Source organism: Marmota marmota, unplaced genomic scaffold, assembly GCF_001458135.2.
Source record: "Marmota marmota marmota unplaced genomic scaffold, marMar, whole genome shotgun sequence".
NCBI lineage: Eukaryota > Metazoa > Chordata > Mammalia > Rodentia > Sciuridae > Marmota > Marmota marmota.
Window position 1 is genome coordinate 22,675,680 of NW_025999869.1, and position 19,142 is coordinate 22,694,821.

At 36.9% G+C, this 19,142-nt stretch overlaps 1 protein-coding gene and 1 pseudogene across 8 annotated transcripts in view; one reads left to right on the forward strand and one right to left on the reverse strand.

Annotated features, from left to right (window-relative positions):
* Rapgef6 (Rap guanine nucleotide exchange factor 6) overlaps window positions 1-19,142 on the reverse strand; it is a 215,994-nt gene that overhangs the window by 183,769 nt on the left and 13,083 nt on the right. The window lies entirely within an intron of this gene.
* Window positions 4,014-4,530, forward strand: LOC107148109 (annotated as a pseudogene).

Below are 19,142 nucleotides of genomic sequence, written 5' to 3' on the forward strand. Positions count from 1 at the left end.
GAAAATTATGAGATATAATTGCAGAAAACAATTTTTAAAAATCTTTAATATATTTGTTTAAATTTTTAAAGAAAATGTGTAAAAATATGACTGAATACTTCATGGGACATTTTACTCAATAAAGTAGGCAATGACATATAGATTTATTGTTTTTCTTTTAGTACTTGGGATTGAACTCAAAATACTCATCACTGAGCTACACCCAAACCACCTCATTTTTTGCGACAGGCTGGACATGAACTTGAAATCCTCCTGCCTAAGCATCCCTAGAATTAGGAAAAGAGGTGTGCACTGTCAACATGCACAGTTTTACAAGCAAACACTCAGGTATACTAAGCACAGTTGCAAATGTGGGTGTAACAGTTATGAGCAGATGAGCCATATGCATAAAAAAAGAGATCAAACAGTAAACTGTTTAATTCGTGTATCAGTATGGCTGGTAATTATGTCCACCTAGTTTTATAATTATATTCATGTGAAACACCATGACAGACAACCTAAGTCTTCTGATGTATACAATTGAAAAACTGTGATGCTCACCACCACCACATACAGTTACTCAGAACCAGGATCTCAAGAAATTTTATCTTTCACAAATGCAGATACTCAAAAAAATATATCTTCACTTACAAAAAGTTTCAACATTTTTACATACATGCACATGCTTACACAAAGCAATGTTGTGATAATATACTTCTATGGAGCCAAATTTGCAAAAAAATGGGAAAACACATTAGAATTCTGATTAGAATACTCACTCTTTACACAATTTAGACTTTCAGCATTGAGAATGTTGTCTTAACAAATTGTAAAAAATATTGCTGACAATTTAAATTAGAAGAAAATTTTTTAAAAAGGAAAAAACTTAAAGGAAAACTTGATATATGAAGTATATTTCAGGGGCAGATTATGGGTACTGTAAGAGCTTACTGACTCTTAACTATCATTATGTTTTAAAGTATTACATCAGAAGGGAATAGCTGCTTAGTTGGGGAGGGGGACACGGCTCTTCTCAGAGAGTATTTTCACATTCATTTTCTTCATGGCATTACTCATTCTGAGCTTTTTTTATGATCTGATATATAGCATTTTGAACATGAGCATTCCCTATTACATCTTCCCAAGTTTTACATCATACTTCTATATTGTTTTAGATAAGTGGAAATCCATTCTACATGTGCTCATATATAGACCACAAATTTGGTGAAATAATACTGGTAATCATAGAGTAACAATGGTGTCTATCTTCTTTTCTTCAGGAAAACCAAGCTTTAATTCATTAAGAACTCCTGGAATTTCATCAGCCTTCCAGCACCCTTCCAGGATGCCAGTGGAGACATATTTTTCCCTCACTGCCTCATCAAAGTAGTCCATACACTAATCTGAATTTTCCAGCAAGTGCACTGTGCTAAATGAAAGAAAGAAAAACGAAACAACTTTATGAGTAACAGCTTGAAATTAGCTTTTAGAAGCCTCGATTGCACCCAATTTAAAAATCTGTTACTGTAGTTTAGAAATTCAAATGAAACCTATTTTTCTTCTTCAAAGTACACCAAACATTCAAACTAAGCATTATAAAGTGCTTCATTTTTTCCAGTCATTAATAAACAAGCAGATAAATTCAAACTTTCAGATGCAACAGGAGCATAAATTGTAAATATTTAAGAAAGAAAAAGAAAGTAGGGACAGTTCTGAAAGTGCCATTCAATAACCAAGGTGAAGTATGTGCTAGTTTTTCTGTTAGATTTAGAAGTAAATATGAAGTCTATCTTCTTCAACAGTCAAATTCCTAACCAAGATTAGTCACAATTTAAATATTTTCTAACACTCTATTATTTATCAGCAAGTGTCATGAAGTCAGAAGATCACTGAGCTTCTTAAATTCTTTTCATTCTCTGATGAAGCTTTCTGGAAGGCATGAGAGAATAACCTACATAATAATCCATTCTATATGTACTCTCAACCACGCAGATTCAGCTTTTGACCTTTTTCATTTATATTTGGTGGGGCTAGGAATCAAACCTAAAGCCTTGTGCATGCTAGGCAAATGCTCTACCAATGAGCTACATCCCAACCCTCTACCCTTTTTTTTTTTTTTAATAACCTCTTTTTCCCAATGGGAACTGGGGTGGGGTGGGGATGAAGCTCAGTGGTAGAGTGCTTGCCTAGCATGCACAAGACCCTGGGTTCAATCGCAGCACCAAAAACAAAAACCTATTTAAAATGAGAAGAACTGGTGTAGCAGGCTTTCAGTATCTTAATCTTTCAAGGTTATGATTTTCAGGATTTGATCTTTAGGATTTTAATCTTTCAGGATTTCAATATTTGGGATTGTCTTTCTTGGATTTATGATGAGTACACCAGGGCAGGAGTCAAACCATGACCATTGGACCACTTCAGAAGTAGCTGGCCCCAAAGAATTCTGAAATACTCTTGCAAAGACACAGATGAACTTTAGCTTGAGGACAATAATACAAACGAATGCATTTTTTTTTTTTAGGATGTATAATATACTTCAAATCAGAGACCTTCATCTGGTGCTGTACACAGCAGGAAAAATATATGGGCCCAGCAACCAATCAGTAGAAGCAAGGATCACCCACTTATTACTCCCAACAAGCCACTAAAGGATTTGGTGCTTCCTATTTCCACAAATCTGGGCTCTGCAGGTTTGGAAGTCAGGGTACAGTGCAAGAGTCTCACTGAACTACAAGTTACAGTTGCCACCAGGGTACTTTAAACTCCAGGGCCCAAGAACTGGCAGGCAAGAATAGTTGCCATTTTGGCTAGGTTAACTAACCCTGTCCAGAAGGTAGAGGTAAGGGCTTTGTCTTTGTTTTTTAATGTAATACTAACAAGGAGAACTATGTGTGGAATCCAGATGACCCACTGTTTATTCCTTTACCTCACTGTATATGTAAATGGATACATGTGGCAACATCAGAAAAGGATATGATTACTAAGAGTTCACACATTCCAGGAAAGGTTTGAGTCATACCACTTGAAAAAAGGTAAGGGCTAGGGACATAGCTCAGCTGGTAGAGTGCTTGCCTTGCATACACAAGGCCCTGGGTTCAATCTCTAGCCCCACCAAAACAAAACAAAACACTGAGACCTGCCTAAGTGATTATCTGAGACTAAAGAGAAAACAAGACACATAGTGGGAGAGAAAGTTTTCGACTCTGAGATCAACCATAACAATAAGGGCTATAGTTCTTTCTACTGTCATTTATCTTCTAAATCATTTCTCAGGAAAAAGATTCATGAGGAACCATAGAAAAGTAGTTTCCTGAGCACTGAACCTGTGGAAAAAAGTGTTATCTGTATAGTATAAAGTGTAAACCCAAGTGTTCTTGAAAATGTGCTTCTCAGATACCCAACTATAGGGAGTGTTAACTGACCAAATGCCTCTGTTAACTGTGGTGTGAAATTCATTATATTTATATGGGGGCCAACCTTCCCTGAATTACTCCCAAACAATAACTAAGCCTGTAGAGGTACTAGGGCAATCAAGTTTCGGGAGACTCAGAACTACTCAAATAGGTTCAAGGATTTCCCACCTATCTCGCTAAACTTTTACAGAATTGCACTGCAGTCTAAGGCTCTTCTATACAACCTTCTTTTCCCTTCTCCTTCAAGAGGTTCACATCAGCATCCTGGTCTGACTGCTCTCCTAGCTCTCTTCATTTTTGCTCAGGTATTTCCCTAATACAGGGAATACAGGCATCCCCCTTAATATACAGGCAACCCCCTTAATATACAGGCATTCCCCTAATATATCTCTTGCATTTATAATGCTGTCTTTACATCTGTTTTTCATAGGACCAGACTAACAAATGTTTTGTAGTATTCTACACATTTAACTCAAATTCAACAATCTGGCTAATAAATTCATTACTATTTGGTGGGTTCAACCATGGGCTCTGAGAGGCCCCTGGACAAGAGGAGGGAATGGAGAGGATATAGTTACTGGCATCCAAGATTGGATCCAGGCCTGGGGCTTCATTTGCCAGATGGCCACAGTAGTTCTAAAGGGAGACACCATGGGCCCTGAGTATATCTTCCCCAATCAGAGTGAAGAACTGGGGCCACATCTGGGCCCTACAGGCACTGGGGATTGGAGCCTGAAGAAGAGCAGGAGGACAGGCAGGGCTAGCTACTCCTACTAGCCCTTAAACCAATATCCTGAACAAGAGGAGGTGGAGCTCGCACCAGTGGGGAATGGAGAAGATGCAGTTGCTGACATCCAAGTTTGGATCCAGGCCCGGGGCTTCATTTGCCAGACCCATCATTGGACAGTGAGGACGAAGATGAGGAAGGAGCTAATGGAAATTGAGCAGCCACAGCTCTATTCCCATGAACCCAGAACATGTAGAGCTGGTGAAAGAAAAGAAAAAAAAGAAAAATGGATAGAGTAAGCCTGCTTGTACCAGGAGTTCCTGCCTGGGCTCAGGAGATACCAGACGACAAGGGGAAGATATGGTACAAAAAACCCTTCGAGCCTGGCAGGCATCTCCTGTTTGGAAATAAACACATTAAGAGCTGCCTCATCTCTCTACATTCCAGGCCAGAACCAATTCGGGCCTGAACACATCTCCGGTTGTAACATCCTACCCATCACCCTTTCACATCAAGGCAAAACAGACTTCTGCTCAGAGACCCACATTATTCAGTTCTGTACGTATGGGGACATTAGCCCAAGCCCAAGCCAACTTAATAAGATGTATTATTCTGTGGAGAATAAAGCACCCTCTGTACAAGGCAAAAAAAAAAAATAATTTCACTTAATTCTCATGATTTGTACATTCTTCTGGATTCTCTACATACAAATAATAACACCTGTGAATAATTACAGTATTATGTCTTCATTCACCATCTATCTACTTGCCTAATCACATGAACAAAGAATTCCAAAACAATGGCCATATACATTGTCCCTCCATATAGGTTCCACCTTCATGAATTCAACTAATCATGGGATGAAAGTATTTTTAAAAATGCATCTATACATGCAGAGACTTTTTTGTCATTATTTTAAAAATGATATAGCATAACTATAATTTACATAGCTTTTACATTTTATTTGGTCTATTTTAAGTAATCTAGGGATATTTTATACTATATGGGAGGATATGCAGAGGTGATAAGAAAATACTACAGTTTTATATAAGCGACTTGAACATCCACAAAGTTTGGTTTCAAAATGGTCCTGGAATCAATCCTGTAAGAATACCACAGGATGATCATACCACAAACATAGCTAGCCCAACCATTTGAATTAGGAGTCATTATAACCCAGGCAAACATACACAAAGTACCTATCCTATGGTAATATGCTTGTGACTTTTGAAACAAAGACAATTTTGCTTTAGTATCAAACAAGTCCTGCAAACTCTAAAATGCAACGGTTTATGGCAAACAGAATCAGAACTCCTATAACTTGACCTACCAGGTAAAGGTAGGCTAAGTGTTAATTAAAAAGCACTAGAATTTTCTGAAATTCTCAGCTAAATTTATGTCATATAATTTCCCCTGTTCTCAAGTCAGAGGATTATCTTTGGTTCATCTTTAACAATGCTATAATACTAGGTGCAATGGTGCATGCTTGTAATCCTGGTTACTTTGGAGACTAAGGCATGAGGATCTCACGTTCGAGGACAGCCTGGGTAATTTAGAAATACCATGCCAATAAATAAATAAATAAATAGGCCGGGTGCAGTGGTGTAGGTCTGTAATCCCAGGGGCTTGGGAGGCTGAGGCAGGAGGATTGCGAGTTCAAAACAGGGCTGGGGATGTGGCCCAGAGATAAGAAAAAAAGGCTGGGAAAGTAGCTCAGTAGTAGAGCTTTCCTGGGAGGGAGGGAGGGGAGGGAGGAAGAAAGAATGAGTACCATGACATGAATACCTGACAAACCTTGGGAATTAACTTATTAAAAACCGAGTATCATTCACGATTTTGTGTATATGCATGGTTTTTAGTTCTCAGCCTAGAGATTCAAAAAGTTTATCACTTCAGATGCTTCTTCAAATATCTGAAAGTTTGCCCAATTATTTACCTGTAAACTCCTTATTACAAAGGGACAATTTGGCCAAAAGAACTTGCTATTCCCTAGAACATCTATTATGGTATCTGCACTGGTATGGATTGAAATATTAGCAATATTCCTATTCAGAGTTGATAAAATTTATCTATAAAGGGTGAGCTAGTAAATATTATTGATTTTGTGTGTGTTAAATGGTTTCTGACACACCTACATAACTCTGCATTTTGCAGCATGAAAACAGCTAAACCATACGTAAATAAATGGGTATGACTGAGTTCCTATAAAACTTTATTCACAAAAAGTTGATGGTAGGCTAATTTGGTTCCTAGATGTTATTTGATAACTCCTGAAACATATGTTCAAAAGTATCTAATGAGTGGGCTGGGGTTATGGCTCAGTGGTAGCCTAGCATGTGTGAGGCACTGAGTTGATCCTTAGAACCATATAAAAATAAATGAATAAATTAAAAAATTATTATATCCATCTACAACTAAAAATATTTTTTAAAAATATCTAACCAGTTTAACCAAGCAATGAATGAACTCCTTTTTGGAAAATATTCCAATGAACTCCTTTTTGGAAAATATTCCAATTTGTCTCTACCATGGAAGCTTAAAACACCAGTCTCCCCCTGTCCCACAACCNGTCATGCTAGGCTTAGAAAGGGGAATTGAGGGGCTTTTTTATCAATAACCCGTCAAACAGGCTCGAGGTACTGTATTTTTAGGCTTTTGGTATGTCTATTACAGAAAAAGATCAGTAAAATCTATTACAGAAAGCCTCCTCACTCCCAACAACAGAACCTGGACGGAAGCAGACCAAAAGTCTTACAGATATTTCTTCAGTCCTAAATTTATATGTTAGATTCAAGGGGGGGCACTAATCATTTACCTACAGAGCACTTGAAAGCTACTCTATGGAACATGAAAAGGGGAAATCATGAGGAAAACAGAATAATAGCCATCTGGTATATAGTGACATCCCAGATCAGTAACATCTGTTTCTGTATCTGCAACAATAAACACTGAAAAAATTATGCAAGAATATTAGAAGAACAAGTATCAGCTCAAGATTATGTATAAAATAATGAGCTCCACCTAGGGAGAAAAAGGAAGGTGAGGAAGTGGTAATGACTGACTCCATAGAGTCATGCAATGCCTAACAACATTTCAACCAACAGACCACAAGAACAACAGTTGTCCTGTAAGATCATAATGGACATGAAAAATTTCTACTGCCTAGTCGCCTTCTCATCATAGTAATGTCACAGTGTAATACATTACTCATGTGTCTGTGATGATTCTGGAGTAAACAAACCTGCACTGTCATTGTATAAAAGCATCACACATACAATTACATATAGTAAAAAACATATGATAATACATGGCTGTTACTGTGTATGTTCTCACTGTATTGTACTTTTTATTGAGATTATAAAGTGTACTCTTCTCATATTTAAAAAATTCACTGAAAAACAAGATACCATGTTATATTGGCAGCAGCTTCACATTTTGTTTACCACATATCTTTATGGCATCAAAAGACTACATCAAGGGCTGGGGACATAGCTCAGTTGGCAGAGTGCTTGCCTCGTATACACAAGGCCCTGGGTTCAATCCCTAGTACCACCAAAAAAAAGGGGGGCGGGGGCTACATCAAGTGATTGAGCTCCACTATCTAGGTTTGTGTAAGTATGCTATATGATGTTCACACAACAAATTATCTAACGAGGCACTTCTCAGAACATGTGCCTGTTGTTAAACAATGCATGACTATACAAATCAGCCATACCTTCTGCCAGTCTTTTTTGTGAGTGAAGGTGGGTAAACTAGCATTCATTGTAGATATATTCTATAGACATTCAATTTCACTGTTGAATAAAATATTAAATTCATGTTTGCAGCACTGTATATATGAATACTTAGTGAATCTTTTAAACATATTACACTGTCATGCTGTGTCTTAAAGTCTAACATTAGTGAAATTCTTATCTATGGTATGATTAGTTTATCAATAAAACTTTCAATTTTAAAAAATTAATTATCTAAAACCTTCATTAACCAAGACAATTTACCCAGTATCTTTTTCACCTAGAAAATGAGGTGAAAAAGAGACTGGTTTTATAATGTAGCCATGGTTCTATAATGAAAAATTATACTGAAGAATCTTCTCCAAATTATGCGGAAAGCACTCTAACAATGTGGTTAAAAACTTGGCGGGGGGGTGGGGAGCCTCGTGACCAAAGGAAAAAAATCTCTTCAATGAAAACTCTAAGACACTAACAAAAGAAACTAAAGAGGACAAAAAGAAATGAAAATATGTGTTTATAGATCAGAAAAATCAATACTATTAAAATTCCTATTACTATCCAAAGTGATTTCCAGCTTTGACACAATCTCTATCAAAATACTAATGGCATTCTTCACTGCATTAGAAAACATAATCAAAATTCATAAAGAAGTTTGACAAAACAAACCCATACAAAACAAAGAAATCAACGCTTGAGCCAGGCTCAGTGATGCACACCTATAATACCACCCACTCTGGAGGATGAGGACTGTCAAGTTTGAGGCAGTCTCAAAAGTACAGTGAGACCCCATCTCAAAATGAAAAATAAAAAGGATTGGTGATGTAGCTCACTAGTAGAGCACCATTACAAGAACAAGTAAAACCAAGGCAGAAGGCATTACACTACCTGACTTCAAAATATATTACAAAGCTATAGTAATTAACCCATTAAATCCCAGGTTTTAAATTCTGTGAATATTTCAATGAAATTGATACAGACTCACTAAAAGAAGTTGGAAATCATAATCTATACCTTATCTATTTTTTAAATATATGTATGTGTGTATAGGAAATGTAAAGACATATTTTCAAATGCTTTCATCATGTACCTATTATTTTTATCCAAATAATAAAATGCTAAAATAATACTTATTTTGGAAGATATTATAAGTAGTTTTTTTGGTTGCTCAATTTAAATTTCCAAAGGTTTCAGTCTACATCATTTCCATCTGAGATAAGAGGACTTAACAAGTTAATACAGTATGGTGAAAGGCACAGTATGATGACAGCTGAGTAAGATTCTCCTGTGATCATCTTCCCACAAATACACCAAGTTGAAAGCTTTTCACACGCAAAAATATCTTCACAAGAGCTAAGGAAGTCATGTGAAAGATCACAGGGCCTGCTTTTAGTACAGCAAAATGAAAAAAGGTATTGAAAAAGACAGGAAGAAGAATTGCTTACATCACTCCACATCACTCCTCCTCCAACTACAAGCATCCCAGGCATAAGACTAGAAATCTAGTACCAGGCCTGCCATGGTGAAACCCAACATTGGGCAAAGCACTACGACCCTTACAGTAGACCACTACCCACAGACTGAACTACTGGAACTGTGTTGGGCCAGGCAACTGATTACTTCTATCACCCCTCCTACAACCTTAGGCAGCAGAGTATAAATTAGACTCTACCTGCTGGAAAGTAAGTAATGAAAATAAGCGTAGGACTCTGTCATGGAGCTCAATGCCTGGTCTGTCACAATGAGACCAAGTACCTGGCAGAAACAGGCAGCCCTTATGCAGGCCAGAGTTCATAGACAGAGCCCCTAGACTTGCCCCAGCATTGGGCAAAGACTTGTGTTCAGATGAGACAGACATGAGTTTCAGTCTGCATCATTTCCAGCCTTGAACCGAGCTCTGGGGCACAAATGCCCTACCCCTAAGAAAATGGAGGTGCCTGCAGGTGTGAGACTCATATGTGACCCAACCACAGGCAGCACAGCTATCACAGAACTGCCCTGGAACTATCTAGAGATCTGCTTCTATTTTAGTCAACTTTGCATGGCTGTGATCAATAGATCTTACAAGAACAATCTAGAGGAGGAAGTTTATTTTGGTTCCAAGTTTCAGAGGTTTAGACTCCAAAGTTCTGGGCCTCAGGTAAGGAGACCATCATGGTGGAAGGGCATGGTGAAGGAAAGCAGTTCAGGACTTGACAGCCAGGAAGCAGAGAGTGTGTGTTCCACTCAACAAAGGCAAAATTTAAACAAAAGCATTCCCTCAGTGACTACTTCCTCTAGCCACAGGTGCCTATAGTTACCACCCAGTTAATCCATATCAGTGGATTAAGTAACCAATTAGGTTACAACTCTCATAATCTAATCATTTTTCTGAACATCCTTGCATTGTCTCACATATGAGCCTTTGGGGGGACATCTCCTATCTAAAGCATAACAGTGCCCAGTGGGAAAGACTCATTTTCAGACTGGATCACTGCCAGCTGTGGCACAAGTCTCAGTGCACCTGAGATCATGCAGGCTCTTGCAGCCTGGAGACTCAAGCACGACGCAGCTTAGTGTCAACCTAGATGGTCAATGAACTCTCCTTCACCAACACTACCTGGACCTCAGGCAACACAGTGGTGCAGAACCCATTTGCTGAGGGTAGGACAGGATAGTAAGCACAAGACTTGGCTCTGAAACTTAGAGCTGAATTGGTAAAACCTAACACTGGGCAGATACTAGTAGTAATAAAAATACTAGTACTAAAAATATTTTTCACCATGATCAAGTAGGAGTCATCCCAGGGATGCAAAGATGGTTCAACATATGATACATCATATCAAAAGAATGAAGGACAAAAACCATATGATCATCTCAATAAATGCAGAAAGGGCAAACGATAAAGTTCAATATCCCTCCATGACAAAAACATTGAACACATTAGGTATAAAGAAATGTACCTCAACACAATAAAGATGATTTATAATAAGCCAAGAGCTAACATTATGGGAAAAATAGAAAGCTTTCTTTTTAAGACAAGTTTGCCCACTCTGACCACTTTTATTCAACACAGTGCTGGAAGTCGCTCCCAGCCAGGACAATCAGACAAGAAAAAGAAAAGCTATCCAAACTCTCATCAAACTGTCAATGTTTGCAAATGACAAATCTCGTAAAAACAAAAACAACCACCAAAAAAAACTGCCCTCAAAAACCTAATCGAACAAACAAATCCAGCAAAATTGCAGAACATAACATAAATACACAAAAATCATTAGCACAGCTGGAAATTATGTTCGGTGATAGAGCATGGACTTACTATATTCAAAGCCCTGGGTTTAATCCTCAGCACCAAAATTCTAAAATAAATAAATAAATAAATAAATCAGTAGCATTGCTACATGCCCATAGCAAATTACCTAAACTTAAGAAATCAAGAAAATGATCCCATTTATGATACAAAAACAAAAACCCACAAAATATTTAGGAATAAATTTAACCAAAGAGGGACTGGGATATAGCTCAGTTAGTACAGTGCTTGCCTAGTATGCATAAAGTTCCTGGTTTCAATCCCCAGCACCACCAAAAATAAATAAATAAATGAAGAATAAAATTGACCAAAGAGGTGGAAAAGATCTCTAAAACGAAAATTATAAAACACTGATGACAGAAATGGAAAAGAACACAAAAAGTGTGGAAAGACATTCTGTGTTCATGGATTGGAAGAATGAAAACTGTTAAAATGTCCATACTGTCCAAAGTAATTTACTGATTCAATGCAATCTCCAGCAAAATATCAATGACATTCTTCACAGAATTAGAAGAAACAACCCTAGGAGTTGGGGGTGTAGTTCAGGAGTACAGCACTTGCCTAGCATGGGTGTAGGGGGAGGGAAGGAAGGAAGGAAAGGGAGGAAGGGAGGAAGAAAAATTGAAGAGAGGAAGGGAAGGAGGATAGGAGGGAGGGAGGGAGAGAGGGAGGGAGGAAGGAAGGAAAACAATTCTAAGATGTATATGTAACCACAAAAACTCCAAATAGCCAAAGCCATCTTGGAACAAAAGAACAAAGCAGGAAGAATTACCCTTCCTGACTTCAAAAAAAAACTGCAAGGCAATAGTAATCAAACAGCAGGGTAGTGGCACACACAGACAAATGGAACAAAACAAACAGCTTAGAAATAAACCTATGTATCTATAGCCAAATAATTTTGAACAAAGGTGCTTAACGATGTGCACTGGAGAAAGGACAGTCTTTTCAATAACTGGTGCTGGGAACACTAGATACCACATACAGAAGAATCAAACTAGATAACCCTATTCTACCAAAAATCAACTCAAACTAGATTAAAGATTTAAATGTAAAGAACAAGAAAACCAGGTAAAATACTTTAGGATACTGAAATGGGCAAGGATTTTTTTGAACATAACTCCAGAACAGGAAATAAAAGCAAAATAAGACAAATGAGAGTACATCAAATTACAAAGTTTCTGCACAGCAAAGAAAACAGGGTGAAGAGACAACCTAAAAACAGGAGAAAATACTTGCAAAGTATACATCAAACAAGAGATTTATATCCAGAATATATAAGGAATTTGAACAACTCAAATGGAAAAAAAAAATTGGGCAGCAGACATTTCATAAAAGATGACAAATGAATGGCCAACTGAAATGTGAAGACATGCTCAATATTACTTGCCGCAGTGTGGCTGCAGCAAAATAACCGGGGGGTGACAAACAACTTGTGTACATTGATACAGCTGGAGTGGGAACAGTTTATTGTAGGACAAGAGGGGTATATATACATTACACACAGCTTATCTTAATTAACATAAACTAGATACAGCAGTCCACACTTAATGGCTCGCTGGCGTTACTTCACAAACCACTCCCTCTGGCAAAATGCCAGGTGCCATCTTGACTTGTTTACAGACCCTAACAACTACTAATCATAAAGGAAATGCAAATCAAAGCCAAAATAAACTACCACCTCACTCCAGTAAGAATGGCCATTTTCAAAAAAAAGCAGAAGATAGCAACTGATGAAAAGAATGTAGAGAAAGGGAACACTTGCACACTGTTAGTTGGAATGTATATTAGTATAGCCATTATAAAAGAAGAATACAGAGGTTCCTCGAAAAATTAAAAAAGAAGTACCATAAGAGCCAGCAATCCCACTACTGGGTATATTAACTACTTCCCCCACCTCCACCAGAAAAAATGAAATCAGTCTATTGAAGAAACATTTGTATTCCCATGTTTATTGTAACACTGGCTGTTTTTCACGAAAGCCAAGAAATGGAGACAACCAAAGTGTTTACCAAATGATAAATGTATAAACAAATTGTGGTGTATGTACACAGGGAATACTATTAAGCTATTCAAAGGATGAAATCCTATCATTTACAACAATATAGATGGAACTGGGGATCACTATGTTAAATGAAATAATTCAGGCACTAAAAGACAAGCAAGCACCTTATGACTTTTTTTACATTTGGAATTGTAAAAAGTTGGTCACATAAATTGAGAAAAAGGTGATTACCAGAGGCTGGGGAAAACAGAAGGTAGGCAGAAAAGCAGAAAGGTTGGTCAATGGGTACAAAGTTACTTAGTAGTAAGACATTCTGGTATTCTATTGTACAGGAGGTTAAATACAGGTAATAATAATATACTGTATAGTTTTTATAAAGCTGTGAGAAAGAATTTTCAAAGTTTTTACCATAGAGAAATAATAAACATTTGAGCAGATAGTATTTACTCTTGTTAGAACATTACATAATGTATACATGTACCAAAATATCACATGAAACCCCATATTTATAATTTTTATGTATCCATTTAAACATTCAAAACAATCTTAGATTCCATAATGAGAAGATATCATCCCATAATATACATATGTACAATTTTATGTGTCTATAAACAAAACACAAAAACAAATTTATTACCTGTACAATAAGAATGATAAAATACTTTTGGACACACAATTTAAAAATGCTTATTAAATGTACAGCACAGTGACTATTATAAAACTACAAAATAAGGGTCAATTTACATTCTTAAGACTAGTAAAACTATTTTACCTTATAGATGCAAACAGTTCTCCCAAGTTAACAAGATATATATTAAACACAGAATTTCATTCCATTAGTTTTCTCATTCATCAAGGTATAAATTCAGCAGTACAGAACTATAATGACCACACCCAGAGCCCAGATACTGGATTCTTTCTTTCTTTTGGTACTAGGGATTGAACCCAGGGGCGCTTAACCACTGAGGTACATCCCCAGCCCTTTTTAACATTTTATTTAGAGACAGGGTCATGCTGAGTTGCTTAGGGCCTCACTAAGTCACTTAGGGCCTCACTAAGTTGCTGAGGCTGGCTTTGAACTTACTATTTTCCAGCCTCAGCCTCCAGAGCCACTTGGATTACAGGCATGTATACTATCACGCCTGGCTCCAGACACTGGTTTCTAAATACATTTCCTCTAAAGGAGAACCAGGTTTCTTTGGATAAATGGCTGATTTTAGTTCTAAAACAAGAACTTATAAGCTTATAACATATTTTTATGAAAAAAAAAAAAAGCAAGAAAGTAATTAAAACACTAGGTGATCATGTCAAAAAGACAGAGAAGCTGACTTTGGCATAGGCTCCCACTACCTAAATGTGGGTCAATTTAACAAAACTAAATTCATAGTGATTTTTAAAAAAAGAGGAAGGAGAGAGGATGGTGGAGAAAGTTCTCTTACACTGAAAATATCTAAATATGTAGAATACAGAATCAGAGAATTATTATTTTGTAACAGCAAAGTAATAGTTAATTTAGGTACAATTAAATGCTAAAACATTCACATAGTCTCAAAGTAGAATGATTTAGAAATTACAGCATTTGTCAGTTGCAGAGGCACACCCCATCCACTTGTGAGGCAGGAGATTTAAAAGTTCCAGGCCACCCTCAGCAACTTAGGTTGTTTCAAATTAAAAAGCAAAAAAGACTGAAAATGTAGCTCAGTGGTAAAGTGCCCCTAGGTTCAATCCCCAGCACTAAAAACAAATGAATGAATGAATGAATGAATGAATAAATAATTACAGCATGACTTTACCCTTTACAACAGAGATGCAAATTATCAATTTAACATCCCCAATAATGAAAATAACTAATAATATATGACCCTCAATGGGGCAAATATGGGAAGGACAGGATATCATCTATCTACGTACTTTCTTAAGAAAATTATTTAACCTGAATCTAATCGTGAGAAAACAACCACAGGAATCCAAATTATGATAAATTTTCAGACAGCTGGCCAGACACTAAACTGCCGTGTTCATGATAGTGGGGTTGGGGGATGGCGGATAGACAGGACACGACATTATTTGACTTTATACATTTCTTATCTCATCGTAAACCTGAACTTTTAATTTATAGATTAATACACAATGCTTAACTACATAACTAAAAATTAAATTTTATTAATAAAAACTCCCTCCCTAACATTAAAAAATTATACCTTGAAATTATAATTCCTTAGTATTAAAGTCCCAAATGATATACATTAACTTCAGGACTCCAATAATTATCCACTAAAATTCCAATATATCAAAAAAAGCAGGCGTCCTGTTATTTATAAATTCACAGTGCTGTCTTAAGTTCACATTCCTGATGCTACCACCCACTGTGCTTCAATAACTGTGAAGTCACCCAAGACTTTTCCCCATGCTTTTTCAATCCTCTCTCCTTACATTCTATGTAGCATTTTACTGCCATTGCATTCATCATTCATTCACATCCCCATCCTAAAAGACCCTGTCCCTTCTGTAATATGGTTCTCTGTGGGTCCTTGTCCTCATGAGAATTATTTAGCAACGATGACAAGCAAAGATTATAAAAAGCTTGAATTTCTCCACTGCTTCCTAGCTATAGTACCTTTGGCAAGTTCATCTTTCCATAATTCTACTTCCCCACGTGTAAAACGTGGGTGTAATAGCTTCTTTCAGAGGGCTTTTTGAAGGATAAAGTAGGTAAACTTTTCATAACAGTGATAGGCATCCAATAAATCCTAAACAGCTGAGAAGTCTCAGCTAGTTCTTTTGCTATACAGTGCCTTTCTGCTCCTTCTAAGTGTCCATCACAGGCTTCTTGTTTTGTGTGTGTGTGTGTGTTTTTAAATATCTTTTTAGTTGTAGATGGACACAATACCTTTATTTTACTTATTTATTTTTATGTGGTGCTGAGGATCGAACCCAATGCTTCGTACGTGTGAGACAAGCACTCTGCCCCTGAGCCACAATCCCAGCCTGCTTCTTGTTTTTTTTTCCCCTTCTTCTTCTTATTCCCTTAAATCTTTATAAAGTTTATGTTTCCAGAATTATTACATCTACCCTTATTTCACTGGAGATTCTCTAGCCTAAGGAGTATTCTCCATTATACATAGCTTTAATCACTATTATGTATGCTTAGGATATCCTTATTTGTATTGCTAGCCCAGAGTTCTCTAGTAAACTACTGGAAACTAACAATTTCACCTGACTGATCAATCCTTATCTAAAGTGCAATATATTTAAGACAAAAATCATTATCAATTCCATGAAAACAGTGTTACCTTCAATGGCCCTAGTAAGAAATCTGTCAATTCTAATTTCTGAATATCTCTGTTTAGCATTCTAAATGAGTCTAAGGACTCATTAATACTCACAGGGTAACTGAAAATAGTCTTCTGGACTCTAGCCTGGGGCTCTATAATCTATTCTTCATACTGCTGTCAGAATGATCTTTCTAAATGCCAAATCCAAACTCTTTAATAAAGAAAATACAGTCTTTCATGATCTTGATCCTGACCATTCCTCTGGCCTCATCTTACTACTCATTAATGTCCCAAATGTTCTAGAAGTACAGACAACTTGCATGTACATGCTGTATGTGTTCATTTTGTGGCCTTTGCACATGAAGTTCCTCTTTAAGAAACACTTATCACCTAAATGTTTGCATATTCTAACTTCAAATCAGGATCCTATTTCCAAAACAACTTGAATGGCACCTTCCTACCCTCTCATCCCCAAAAGTCTTCCTATAAACTCTAGAGTATCTAGTATTTATAATTATCACTGTACTTAAACAGGTTATATATTATTAACTATTTGTGTACTTATCTATCTCCTTGAGGACCTGATGAAAGAACTGTCTTTAACCTTCTATTATTGGCACTAAAAACAGTGCTTAAAAAATATTTACTTGGGGCTGGGGATGTGGCTCAAGCGACAGCGTGCTCGCCTGGCATGCGTGCGGCCCGGGTTCGATCCTCAGCACCACATATAAACAAAAATGTTGTGTCCGCCGAAAACTTAAAAAAAAAAAAAAAAAAAAAAAATATTAAAAATAAANCAATATCCTAAAAAAATAAATAAATAAATAAATAAATAAATAAATAAATAAATAAAATACTTGGGGATCAACTTAACCAAAGAGGTGAAAGACCTTTACAATGAAAACTATAGAACCCTAAAGAGAGAAATAGAAGAAGACCTTAGAAGATGGAAAAATATACCTTGCTCATGGATAGGCAGAATTAATATTATTAAAATGGCCACATTACCAAAAGCACTCTACAGATTCAACACGATTCCAATCAAAATGCCAACGGTATTCCTCACAGAAATAGAAAAAGCAATTATGAAATTCATCTGGAAAAATAAGAGACCCAGAAGAGCTAAAGCAATTCTAAGCAGGAAGAGTGAAACAATTGGTATCGCTATACCAGCTCTTAAACTATATTACAGAGCAATAGTAACAAAAACAGCATGGCACTAGCACCAAAACAGGCTGGTAGACCAATGGTACAGAATAGAGGACATAGAGACCAACCCACAAAATTACAACTATCTTATATTAGACAAAGGTGATAAAAGCATGCAATGGAGAAAGGATAGCATCTTCAACAAATGGTGCTGGGAGAACTGGAAATCCATATGCAACAAAATGAAATTGAATCCCTATCTCTCACCATGCATAAAAGTTAACTCAAAATGGATCAACTATCTAGGAATCATACCAAAGACTCGCATCTAATAGAAGAAAAAGTAGGCCCTAATCTCCATCACGTGGGATTAGGCCCCAAGTTCCTTAATAAGACTCCTATAGCACAAGAATTAAAACCAAGAATCAATAAATGGGACGAATTCAAACTAAAAAGTTTTTTTCTCAGAAAGAGAAATAATATGTGAAGTGAATAGGGAGCCTACATCCTGGGAACAAATTTTTACCCCTCACACATCAGATAGAGCTCTAATCTCTAGAATATACAAAGAACTCAAAAAGTTAAACAACAAAAAAACAAATAACCCAATCAACAAATGGGCCAAGGACCTGAACAGACACTTCTCAGAAGAGGATATACAATCAATCAACAAATACACGAAAAAATGCTCACCATCGCTAGCAATCAGAGAAATTCAAATTAAAACTACTCTAAGATACCATCTCACTCCAGTAAGAATGGCAGCCATTATGAAGTCAAACAACAACAAGTGCTGGTGAGGATGCAGGGGAAAAAGGTACACTCATACATTGCTGATGGGACTGCAAATTGGTGCGGCCAATTTGGAAAGCAGTATGGAGATTCCTTGGAAAACTAGGAATGGAACCACCATTTGACCCAGCTATTCCTCTTCTCGGACTACACTCAAAAGACCAAAAAACCACATACTACAGGGACACAGCCACATCAATGTTTATAGCAGCACAATTCACAATAGCTAGACTGTAGAGGCAACCTAGATGCCCTTCAATGGATGAACGCATAAAAAAAAATGTGGCATTTATACACAATGGAATATTACTCAGCACTAAAAAATGACAAGATGATGGCATTTGCAGGGAAATGGACGGCATAAGAGCAGATTATGCTAAGTAAAGTTAGCCAATCCCTAAAAAACAAATGCCAAATGTCTTCTCTGATATAAGGGAGATGACTCAAAATGGGGTAGGGAGGAAGAGCATGAGAAGAAAGTTACCTCTAGATAGGGAAGAGAGGTGGGAAGGAAAGGGAGGGAAAATGGGAATTGCATGGAAGAGGGAAGGAGACCCCTTCGTTATACAGAATACAGGTATGATGATGTGAGGGAAAAAAAAAAGAAGTGGGTCACATTAGATTGGGTAGAGAGAAGTGATGGGAAGGGAGGGGAGGGGAAGTGGGGAATGGAAGGACAGCAGAATAAAACAGACATTATTATTTCTGTGGGTATATACGTGACTGCACGACCAATGTAATTCTGCAACCTGTACACTCAGAAAAATGAGAAATTATATCCCATC